Source organism: Temnothorax americanus, unplaced genomic scaffold (assembly GCF_048541705.1).
Source record: "Temnothorax americanus isolate GAGA-0224 unplaced genomic scaffold, ASM4854170v1 Scaffold61, whole genome shotgun sequence".
Classification (NCBI taxonomy): Eukaryota; Metazoa; Arthropoda; class Insecta; order Hymenoptera; family Formicidae; genus Temnothorax; species Temnothorax americanus.
This window is the reverse complement of record NW_027509762.1, coordinates 513,592-526,171: the sequence shown is the minus strand read 5'-3', so window position 1 is coordinate 526,171 and position 12,580 is coordinate 513,592. Positions and strand designations below refer to the sequence as shown.

Sequence of the window (12,580 nt, the reverse complement as noted above, 5' to 3'; positions counted from 1 at the left end):
AAGCGCTTTTTGGGCGTAAAAATATTTAAAAAATGATTAAATAATGTTTACCCAGAACTCTTTAAAAAATTTTTAACACGTTAGAACGTACAAAAATTATAATAAAACCGAGAACTGCGAAAATACGGCCAGGTCTCACCTTTTTCGAAAAATTCCGATTTCGGCGTTATTAATTTTTTTAAAAATTTAACAACTTGGACGCCCGGAACTCTTTAGAAATTGTTTTAATGTTAAAAATTTTTCAAAAAATTTTTATATAACCAGAACTCGAGATTCCTCAGGCTCCCCATTACCGTAAATGGTTTTTCTCGGGCGAAAAAAATTTTTTTAAAAAAGTTAAAAATGTTTCGCCAAATTTTAGAAAACGTAGAAACACTTCAGAAGTAGAAAATTATAAAAATTCGCAGAACTGTCGAAATACGGCCAGCCCGTCTCACCTATTTCGATGAATTCCTGACTTTCGAGCGTTATTAATTATTTAAAAAATTTTACAACATTGCCAACGCCCGGAACTCTTTAGAAATTGCTTTTATATGTTCAGAACTATTCGAAAATATTTATATAAGCCAGAACTCCGAGATTTTCTACAGCGTCTCACCCATATACCCGTAAATGCGTCTTTTCGGGCGATAAAATTATTTAAAAATGATAATAATGTTTATCGCCAGAAACTCTTTAGAAAACGTTAGAATACGTCAGAACTGTACGAAAATTATAATAAAACTCGCAGAACTGTCGAAATACGGCCAGCGTCTCACCTATTTTTGATAAATTCCTGACTTTCGAGCGTTATTAATTTATTTAAAAATTTAACAACATTGCCGACGCCCGGAACTTTTTAGAAATTGCTTTTATATGTTCAGAACTATTCGAAAAATATTTTATATAAGCCAGAACTCCGAGATTTTCTACAGCGTCTCACCCATATACCCGTAAATGCGTCTTTCTCGGGCGATAAAAATTACTTAAAAAATGATTAAATAATGTTTATCGCCAGAACTCTTTAGAAAACGTTAGAACACGTTCAGAACTGTACGAAAATTATAATAAAACTCACAGAACTGTCGAAATACGGCCAGCGTCTCACCTATTTTCGATGAATTCCTGACTTTCGAGCGTTATTAATTTATTTAAAAATTTTACAACATTGCCAACGCCCGGAACTCTTTAGAAATTGCTTTTATATGTTCAGAACTATTCGAAAAATATTTTATATAAGCCAGAACTCCGAGATTTTCTACAGCGTCTCACCCATATACCCGTAAATGCGTCTTTCTCGGGCGATAAAAATTATTTAAAAAATGATTAAATAATGTTTATCGCCAGAACTTTTTAGAAAACGTTAGAACACGTTCAGAACTGTACGAAAATTATAATAAAATTCGCAGAACTGTCGAAATACGGCCAGCGTCTCACCTATTTTCGATGAATTCCTGACTTTCGAGCGTTATTAATTTATTTAAAAATTTTACAACATTGCCAACGCCCGGAACTCTTTAGAAATTGCTTTTATATGTTCAGAACTATTCGAAAAATATTTTATATAAGCCAGAACTCCGAGATTTTCTACAGCGTCTCACCCATATACCCGTAAATGCGTCTTTCTCGGGCGATAAAAATTATTTAAAAAATGATTAAATAATGTTTATCGCCAGAACTCTTTAGAAAACGTTAGAACACGTTCAGAACTGTACGAAAATTATAATAAAACTCGCAGAACTGTCGAAATACGGCCAGCGTCTCACCTATTTTCGATAAATTCCTGACTTTCGAGCGTTATTAATTTATTTAAAAATTTAACAACATTGCCGACGCCCGGAACTCTTTAGAAATTGCTTTTATATGTTCAGAACTATTCGAAAAATATTTTATATAAGCCAGAACTCCGAGATTTCCTACAGCGTCTCACCCATATACCCGTAAATGCGTCTTTCTCGGGCGATAAAAATTATTTAAAAAATGATTAAATAATGTTTATCGCCAGAACTCTTTAGAAAACGTTTGAACACGTTCAGAACTGTACGAAAATTATAATAAAATTCGCAGAACTGTCGAAATACGGCCAGCGTCTCACCTATTTTCGATGAATTCCTGACTTTCGAGCGTTATTAATTTATTTAAAAATTTTACAACATTGCCAACGCCCGGAACTCTTTAGAAATTGCTTTTATATGTTCAGAACTATTCGAAAAATATTTTATATAAGCCAGAACTCCGAGATTTTCTACAGCGTCTCACCCATATACCCGTAAATGCGTCTTTCTCGGGCGATAAAAATTATTTAAAAAATGATTAAATAATGTTTATCGCCAGAACTCTTTAGAAAACGTTAGAATACGTTCAGAACTGTACGAAAATTATAATAAAACTCGCAGAACTGTCGAAATACGGCCAGCGTCTCACCTATTTTTGATAAATTCCTGACTTTCGAGCGTTATTAATTTATTTAAAAATTTAACAACATTGCCGACGCCCGGAACTTTTTAGAAATTGCTTTTATATGTTCAGAACTATTCAAAAAATATTTTATATAAGCCAGAACTCCGAGATTTTCTACAGCGTCTCACCCATATACCCGTAAATGCGTCTTTCTCGGGCGATAAAAATTATTTAAAAAATGATTAAATAATGTTTATCGCCAGAACTCTTTAGAAAACGTTAGAACACGTTCAGAACTGTACGAAAATTATAATAAAACTCGCAGAACTGTCGAAATACGGCCAGCGTCTCACCTATTTTCGATAAATTCCTGACTTTCGAGCGTTATTAATTTATTTAAAAATTGAACAACATTGCCGACGCCCGGAACTCTTTAGAAATTGCTTTTATATGTTCAGAACTATTCGAAAAATATTTTATATAAGCCAGAACTCCGAGATTTCCTACAGCGTCTCACCCATATACCCGTAAATGCGTCTTTCTCGGGCGATAAAAATTATTTAAAAAATGATTAAATAATGTTTATCGCCAGAACTCTTTAGAAAACGTTAGAACACGTTCAGAACTGTACGAAAATTATAATAAAACTCGCAGAACTGTCGAAATACGGCCAGCGTCTCACCTATTTTCGATAAATTCCTGACTTTCAAGCGTTATTAATTTATTTAAAAATTTTACAACATTGCCAACGCCCGGAACTCTTTGGAAAATGCTTCTATATGTTCAGAACTACTTGAAAAATCTTTTATATAAACCGGAACTCCGAGATTTCGCTTAGCGTTTCATCGTTTTCCGTCATGATTACTTTTCGGTTAATATTAATTTTTTAAAATATAACACAAATATTCTAACGCTCGGAACTTTTTAAGAAATGCTTCAATATGCTCAGAACTACTCGAAAAATATTTTACATTAATCGGAACTCCGAGATTTCAACTGGCGTCTCAACTCGGTATACTCGTTACATGGTAATTTTTTTTAGTACTTTATAATTAATTTTTTTGCTTTTATATGGCAGAACTCTTTATAGAACTGTTATAGAACTATAGATCTCGCAAAATCTGATGAGATACAGTAGTGGAACTTGTGTAGGACAAAGTGAGACGCTGCGTGAACCTAGCGTCTCAGTTTGTACTGACGCGTTTTTTGGCTTTAAAAGCCAGAACTATTTGTTTAAACTAGCAGGAACTCTAGAACTATTGAAAAGGAAGTCAGAACTCTCAATAATTTGTGAGTTTCCGCAAAATGAGACGCTAGCTTCACACACACTTATAATTTTATTGAAAAATTGACGTACTGGTTAACTGTACAACGATATGAGGTTTTCCGTTTCATGCACATATACGCGCACACACTCGTATACATGCAAATACGTACAGTTTACTTCGATATCTTTTTATATGTTAAATCGTAACAAAAATCAGATTTTAATTTATTACTAAATAATTTAAAAAAAAACGGCACTGGTACAAAATAACTATATATTTTATATTTCAATGGTATAAATTATTTCGCATCCAGTACGCAAATAGCGATTGATTCTGTTCGCGACCAAAGGTACTATACTCTTGAGACTGTTAGGAATCGAGGATAGTTTTCCGACAAACAGCTGGAGTACAAAATCTGAGACTTTATATTTTCGCGGTACAAATTATCCATAATCGATTCTACGAGTAGTGATTGATTCTGCTGATAAGAAAGAGTACTCTACTCTTGAGACTGTTAGGGATCAAAGGTAGTTTTTTATCAAACGGCTGGGGTACAAAATCTGAAACTTTATATTTTTGCAGTACAAATTATCCTAAATCGAGTCTATAACTACCGATTGATTCTGCTGATGAGAAAGAGTACTTTACTCTTGAGACTGTTAGGTATCGGGGGTAGTTTTTTATCAAACGGCTGGGGTACAAAATCTGAAACTTTATATTTTTGCGGTACAAATTATCCTGAATCGAGTCTACAATTAGTGATTGATTCTGCTGATGAGAAAAAGTACTTTACTCTTGAGACTGTTAGGTATCGGGGGTAGTTTTTTATCAAACGGCTAGAGTACAAAATCTGAAACTTTATATTTTCACGGTACAAATTATCCTAAATCAAATCTACAACTAGCGATTGATTCTGCTGATAAGAAAGAGTACTTTACTCTTGAGACTGTTAGGTATCGGGGGTAGTTTTTTTTCAAACGGCTGGAGTACAAAATCTGAAACGTTATAATTTCGTAGTACAAATTATACTGAATAGAGTTTACAAGTAGCAATTGATTCTGCTGATTAGAAAGAGTACTTTACTCTTGAGACTAAGAGGACTGAGTTCTATTAGGGGCTGTTTGAAGCAGAAGGGATAAATATATTAAGTTCATTTGTATGGTACAAATTAGTACAAATTCAGTCCTTCAAATTTCTGTATTTAAAATCCTTTTATTTTTTTTTCTTGTGGTCTTTCTAGCTTAATTCTAAGGTAGCAGTGACACGATTTTCTCCGAAATGGCACGAGGTACAAAATTGTTACTAGTGGTACAAATTAGTACAAAAAAAGTACTAAATATTCCGATAGGTCCGGTTTGATTCTGCCCATTTGGTCCTGCTAGCTTAAAAGAGGTAATAAAAACTGAATCTACACGAGTTTATCAGCTAAGATACTTAATAAATATCTTAGGCAATATCTCTTCAATAACTATCTTTTAAAATATACATTTTTGCTGTTTATAATTTTTTTAATTATTTCAATTTCCGACAAAAAATATGGCACCAATAAATCGAACACTCGCGCGATATACAAAAGCCGTTCGAATATAGCCGCGTGACAACGCTGGCCGATCGGATTGAGAGGCGGCACGGGGAAAGGAAGAAATCATCGGTGAGGAGGGAGAAACGCTCGAACGTTGTAACAGGTGCCCCCACCTCTTCTTCACCATCTAGCCGGCTTGTCTCGGCGCCATGTCTCTTTCTCTTTTTCTCCTCCAATCCCCGCCATTCTTTCTCTTTCTATATCTTATAACATTTCCTGTTGTCCACACTCCTCTCCTTTACCACGATACTTAGTCTCTTTTACGTAAGCTAGCAAACTGACCTGACCCAACTATTCGACCATACTACTATACTATGACGCGATTTTAACCTTCTCTTCTTTCTCCTCCACCTTCACCTCTACTTACATCTTTTCACAATCGTCAGTACTCTTATCATTCGTTCATGTTTGCATTTACGTGCCAAAGAATTTTCGACGACTTTCACCACCGATTTTGAATTCAATCTCAATAAGCAACAGCCTGTCTACCAATCAATAAGCATCGTAATTTAAAAAAAAAATCACTAAATAAGCACTTTTCGACACACGCATCTATATACAGTGATTTTTTCCATTCTTTCATAAAATGAAATATTTGAACTAGGTATACTATTAGATATAAAATAAAAAAAATGCGCTTCTTAAGTATTAAAAAAAAAAAAACTGCTCAAACAGACATGCTCTCGATTAAAGATAAAGAGCGTAAAATAACTTTGTTGTCTTCATCATGGTATATATCAGTTACAGTATATATCAGTATATATACGATGTGCACTTGATTACTTATTGTTAGCTATCAATTGAATAAATGTTTATTGTATCATTGCTCAGTATGAACTATTTTTCTTCCTCATAGAGGAAGCTTTGTTTTCATAAACTTCGTATATGGACCCATTGATCGCATATAAAGCTAGGTCTAATCAACTAAATTTTAAAGAATTATACATGAAATAAGGGTAGAAAAAGGCAAAAAAAAATTGTTTTTTAGTTTCCGATGCCAATGTGTTAAGAATGTTCTAAAACGTCAAAAAATCGTAATTTAAAAAAAAATGTCCGTATGTGTGTACGTGTTGCCAAATTTACCGAAATTTCTATAACTTAAGAACTGATTAACTAAATCTTAAAGAATTATATATGAAATAAAGGTAGAAAAAACTAAAGAATATAATAGAATTAAAAAAATTGCTAATAAAAAAAGGGGTTACTAATTTCTCTTTTAAAAAATCTACGTGATTACTCTAATTACCGCAAATTTTGAGATATCGAACTTAGTTTTTTTTTTTATGGATAGTATCATCAAAGGTAGGTTGGTGAATTTTGGCAATGATCGATAAAGGGATTACCAATTTTTGCCTAAAAAATGTACAAGTTATACATATAATCTTATATATAGAGAGTATCATTAAAAGAAGGTTGTTTTGAATCTGACGAAGATTGGTGAAGATTACCAATTTCTGCTTAAAAAATGTATAGGGTAAATCGAGGCAAATCGGATTACTAATTAGCACGATAAAACAGCTCGTTTGAAACAAAACACTAACAAAAACTGTCTTAAAACTTATATTGATCCGATTCGCCTCGGTCTACCCTAAGTTATTTGATAGATAGAGTATCATTAAAGGAAGATTGTTATTGAATTTGACGAGAATCGGTGAAGAGATTACCAATTTCTGCTTAAAAAGTGTATAAAATGTAATTTTATATAGAGTATCATTAAAGAAAGATTGTTTTAAATTGTGCAAGAATCGGTGAAAGGGTTACCGATTTCTTCTTAAAAAATGTGTAAGTTATTTGAAGGATAAAATATCATTTAAGGAAGGTATTAAATTTGGCGAGGATCGGTGAAGGAGTTACCAATTTTTGCTTAAAAAGTTACATTATAAGTTATACATGTAATTTTTTATATAGAGTATCATTAAAAAAAAGTTGGTATTTAATTTGGCGATAATCGGTAAAAAGGTTTTTTCTTTATAAAATTTTGAAATTTTTGAGAAATGTTCGTGGTTGCTCTAACTTCCGCCAATTTTAAGATATCGGACTATTTATAATTCTATTATATTCTTCAGTCTTTTCTACCTCTATTTTATGTATATTTCTTTAAGATTTGGTTGATTAGATTCAACTTTATACGCGATAAAAGGTCCATATGCAAAGTCCATATATGGACCATGTAGCCTGAACTCCTAAAGTCAACCTCGATTTAACATTGCGTCAATTGTAAAACCCCACTTGTGCTACTAAGCTAACCCTCTATCAATTCATAAAAAAATTAAATTTAAATTTAAAAAAAGTGTGCAAATTATATACATATAAATTCCTCCTCATTACAGATCGCTACCATTGCTCCTATTTTATTTCGCTCATAAAACCTCTATGAGGAAGCCAAACTAATAAATACTAATAATTATGCATCGAATAAAATACAAGCTACCTCATAAGAGGAGCTTTTATTCGAGCAACCAATAGCTTACAAAATAGTAGTTGCTTGCATTGCAGAAAATGGTGCTCTGTTTAAACACATCGCTTGAACAAACATAAACACACAGTATGTACCTACTGCGTGTCAAATTGTATGAAGTTAGCATATCAATTGTCAACATATCAAAAAAAAAAGTAGAGTTCTCTTTGCATACAACCGAGTTCTATAGTTCCTGATAATTTTTAACAATAGTTCTGGTTATTAAATATAAATAAACGAAAGTTGAAAAATGATAAGCTAACTTCCCGCGAAGTTAGCGTATCATATAATTTTTTCAGAATGAATTTTATAGTTCTTGACGAGTTCTATAGTTCTGTAACATAGTTCTGACCATTAACTATCTCTAAATAATTATTAACAATTATTATCAGCATATCACTCGTACTAGAATGATATGCTATGCTTCTGCGATAAGTTCTCGGCTCGTTCGAGATTTTAAACAATAGTTCTAAACTCCCTGACGATAGTTCCGTACAGTTCTGACCACTGGCTACCTTCAAATAATTATTAACAATTATTATCAGCATATCACTCGTACTAGAGTGATATGCTATGCTTCTGCGACAAGTTCTCGGCTCGTTCAAAATTTTAAACAATAGTTCTGAACTCCCTGACGATAGTTCCGTACAGTTCTGACCACTGGCTACCTTTAAATAATTATTAAAAATTATTATCAGCATATCACTCGTACTAGAGTGATATGCTATGCATCTGCGACTAGTTCTCGACTCGTTCGAGATTTTAAACAATAGTTCTAAACTCCCTGATGATAGTTCCGTACAGTTCTGACCGTACAGTTACGACGTAGCTCTTTTCGCAATCCACATGAAGAACATAAAACGATGCGAAACTGGAACTACTGAAACAGATTCGGGTCTGGACTAGTTATTTATTGGTTTGTTATAATAATTGTTAATAATTATTTAAAGGTAGCCAGTGGTCAGAACTGTACGGAACTATCGTCAGAGAGTTCAGAACTATTGTTTAAAATTTCGAACGAGCCGAGAACTTATCGCAGAAGCATAGCATATCACTCTAGTACGAGTGATATGCTAATAATAATTGTTAATAATTATTTAGAAATAGTTAATGGTCAGAACTATGTTACAGAACTATAGAACTCGTCAAAAACTATAAAATTCATTCTGAAAAAATTATATGATATGCTAACTTCGCGGGAAGTTAGCATATCATTTCTCAACTTTCGTTTATTTATATTTAATGACCAAAACTATTGTTAAAAATTAACAGGAACTATAGAACTCGGTTGTATGCAAAGAGAACTCGTTTTTTTTTTATCTGCTGACAATTGATATGCTAACTTCATACACATCTGCATCATCCCCGAATCGTGAGAGGCAAGGGGACTCACGCAAATCAAGCACCCCGAATCGTGTGAAGCTAAGAAAATAATGAATATGCAATAAGCAGTTACACAAATTTTTCTTTAAGAAAATTGCGTTTTCTTTACATTAATTGATTCGTATTGTTTGCGTATTGTAAAAATATAAAGTAAAGAATTTGAATTATAAATACTTAACAAAATATTATGTCACAATACTGTAACTTTCAAGCCTTATAACTCAAAAAGTACTTAATAAAAAAAATTACTTAATTATAGTGTTTAGAAAGTTCTCGACATAAGCTATAAGAATATGCAATAAAAAATAGGGAGTTCCATTTAAGAAACTGAAGGTGTCCTTGACCTGACCTTAACGATGCCACTCAAGATCAAACCAATGACACCATCTTATGTTCCCTCAAAACCATACAATTTTTGTCTAAAACATTTTTCTCTAAAATGCTTCGTTTTTGAAAAAAAGGGGTGTACGTGTGGTCTGAGACACCCGGTATGTACATATATACATATATATACATATACATTATATACATACATACATACATATATATGTATGTATATATATATGTATGTATGTACACACACACACACACACACACAGATACGGCACGTTGGCTCAAGAAGTGCCTTTCTGATATATAGGTACACTGATTGTGAGGAACTTGTGACGCCTGATGTACCGGCCGGTTAGATAGGCTGTTATTACATTGAAGATTCGTATTGCGCGACAACATATTACTCGTCGAGGACAATCGATGTAACCGACACGGTGATGGCAGTGGCGGCGACGATGGTGGCGGTGATGGTGGCGGTGGCGGCTGTGCCTCTCTCACCATCACACAACCGTCGTCGTCACACTTGTACGGATCCCGTAAGCGCACGGCCGGACGCGAAGTGTAACGATGCCCCAAGATCGATAATAACCGCCGCGATGTGGCGCGGTTTGGTTCCTCCACTCCGAGAACTGCTCTCGTGCGCTCTCACACTCACGAGACGGGGACATTTTTTTCTCTCGCCCTCCCTTTGGTCCCGCATCATCCCTACTCTTGATTCTCGCTTCCCCCTTCCCCGCTCCTTCATCACTCTCCTTTCGATTCGACCTCGCGCATCGTAATTGCTCAGCGAAAAATAACGGAGGATAAGGAGAGCAAAATCTAGAGAATGTGACTCAACGAGCTCAGCGACTTTTGTCGCTGTAGAAAAAGAAAGAAGAAAAAGAAAAAAGAAAGATAGGAGAAGAGGAAGAAGAGCGAGAATGCTATATTGAAATATCGTCAATTTGGGATGACCTCAAAAATGCTCGTTAAATATTGGTTAAACTCTCAGAGTGATGCTAAGATTTGCAAGTTAGTAAGTTCGACTTACATGAATAACGTGCAATGGATTCAAGCGTCGAGAACCAACATGTAATACAAATGCAGAGTTACCTTTTCAGTGTATACAGGGTATACAACGGAATACGTATCAGTGATCACTGATAAAGATATTTTCTTAACAAAGTTAGGTCTTTATCTTCGATTATATTCATAATTGATCTTATCTTATACTAACACATAAAAAAATTAATACGTTTCAAGATCTTACTCCAATGGTTATCGGATAAATCTTGCACCTGTTTTGTACATATACATGCATTTAGTAGAATTGTACACAGAGATGTTTCTTAAAATATAACAAATTTTCTTAAATCTAAAGAAATTTACGCATTGGAATACCCCAACCAAACCAATGTTCAAACTACAAAATGCAATTGTTTGACTTTTCATAAAATATCTTTACCTTAAGGTATTCCTTTCATGACACCAAAGTCTTAAGAATTAACTGATTTTTTGGTACGAGAAAGTTAAAATGCATATCTTTACGCTAGAAAAAAATTAAACCACATTACCGAACATATAAAGAAGAATTATAACTTTGAAAATTCGATATTTTATATGTGACGTTATCGAAAAAGTCTATTTTCTACATTTCAATGATAATTTGTTTACCTTAAGATTTAAGATATTAAATATTAACTGTGCTACATATTCGCTAAACTCTATACTTTTGATAGTGCCGATAAAAATACAGAGTCACCGAATATTTAAACAAAATATTTATGTTAAAAATTGACTTGAAATGTGGTTTATAGATAAATATTTTTTATGGCGACTTTCAAGGAATTATTTGGCAACGCTGGCGCTGCAAGCTGTGCGCTCATGTCACACTTCAGTTCATAATGTACGGTTTATTATCAACTTTTATTTTCACAAATTGTCCCTTATTTTTGCCCACATTACTCCTCACTTGTTATGTTTCTTATCACACATTATTATTATAAAATATCTCTTTGATAAAAAGAAAATGTCAATATTCTTTGATTGATGAAATTGACACTGACATTGACACTTTTGTTATCAACTTCACATTTTACAATCGGCGCCCTGAAAAGCGCAGCATTGCCATATTGTTCTAACAGTAAAATTTACCAAAAAATGAAAAATTTCTAAATACACATAATATTTTCACTTTTTTCTTACAATTAAACATAATAATCAATTATAACTTGATTTTATATAAGTTTAATGCAATATACAAGAGTTTGCTGAGGCCCTGCTTAAGCGCCTACAAAATACGCTCCTCCGTGAAAGGAATACCTTAAGGTAAATATTTTCTCAAAAAAATTGAATGTGTTTTTAACTTAAACAATTTTATTATTTCGGTCAAAGTATTGTACTATTTTACTGGAATTATACTTTTGCTATATCAAACCATTTTATTATTTCAGTCAAAGTATTGTACTAGTGGTATGCGGTATATAAAGGCCGGTTTTCACACGCAATGATTGGTGGCGCCAGGCCGCGCCAGTCGACTAATGCCAGTAAAAATGCAAGTGTAAACACTTGATGCAAACTGGCGCTAGTAATGTGGCGTTTACTGGCGGTTATTGGCCAAAGCATATAACCTCAAAATTTGAAGTTATATGGTTGTTGTCATTTATTGTGTGTTTAATAAATGTTAAATATTTTCCATATTATACGCCAATCACTGTGTAAACACTTGTGAGTTTGCCAGTTGGTTCTGGCGCCAATGAATGCCAGTCAGTTGGCGCCACTAATAATTGCGTGTGTAAACCGGCCTTAAGCCTCATGCTTGTAAAAATAAAGCAATATTATTCAAGGCACTCATTTTTAACCACATTTTAATAAAAACTATTTTTTTTTTACGAACGAACCAAACTACTTTTCCGATATCAGCACTCGAAAAAACTGAAGATGATTTGAGCACGACGTGCGTACCTATATACACATTACTAATAGTTGAACTAAAGCAAAGCGCGGAAAGCTTATGGCACTTGATCCCCTTGTCTGGGACTGACACGGTCAGTGTCGATAGTCAGATTAAACGAAATACGGAAACAATGCGCGACGAGAAAATATGCGTGAGTGCGCGATTGCACCACAAACGTCGGCCACCCCCGTCAGAAACTCTCAAACACTTTTCACGTTCGCACTTCTTTGCTTAATGGCTTT

At 33.7% G+C, this 12,580-nt stretch overlaps 1 protein-coding gene across 4 annotated transcripts in view; it reads right to left on the bottom strand.

Annotated features, from left to right (window-relative positions):
- Ctbp (C-terminal binding protein) overlaps nucleotides 1-12,580 on the bottom strand; it is an 81,946-nt gene that overhangs the window by 46,345 nt on the left and 23,021 nt on the right. The window lies entirely within an intron of this gene.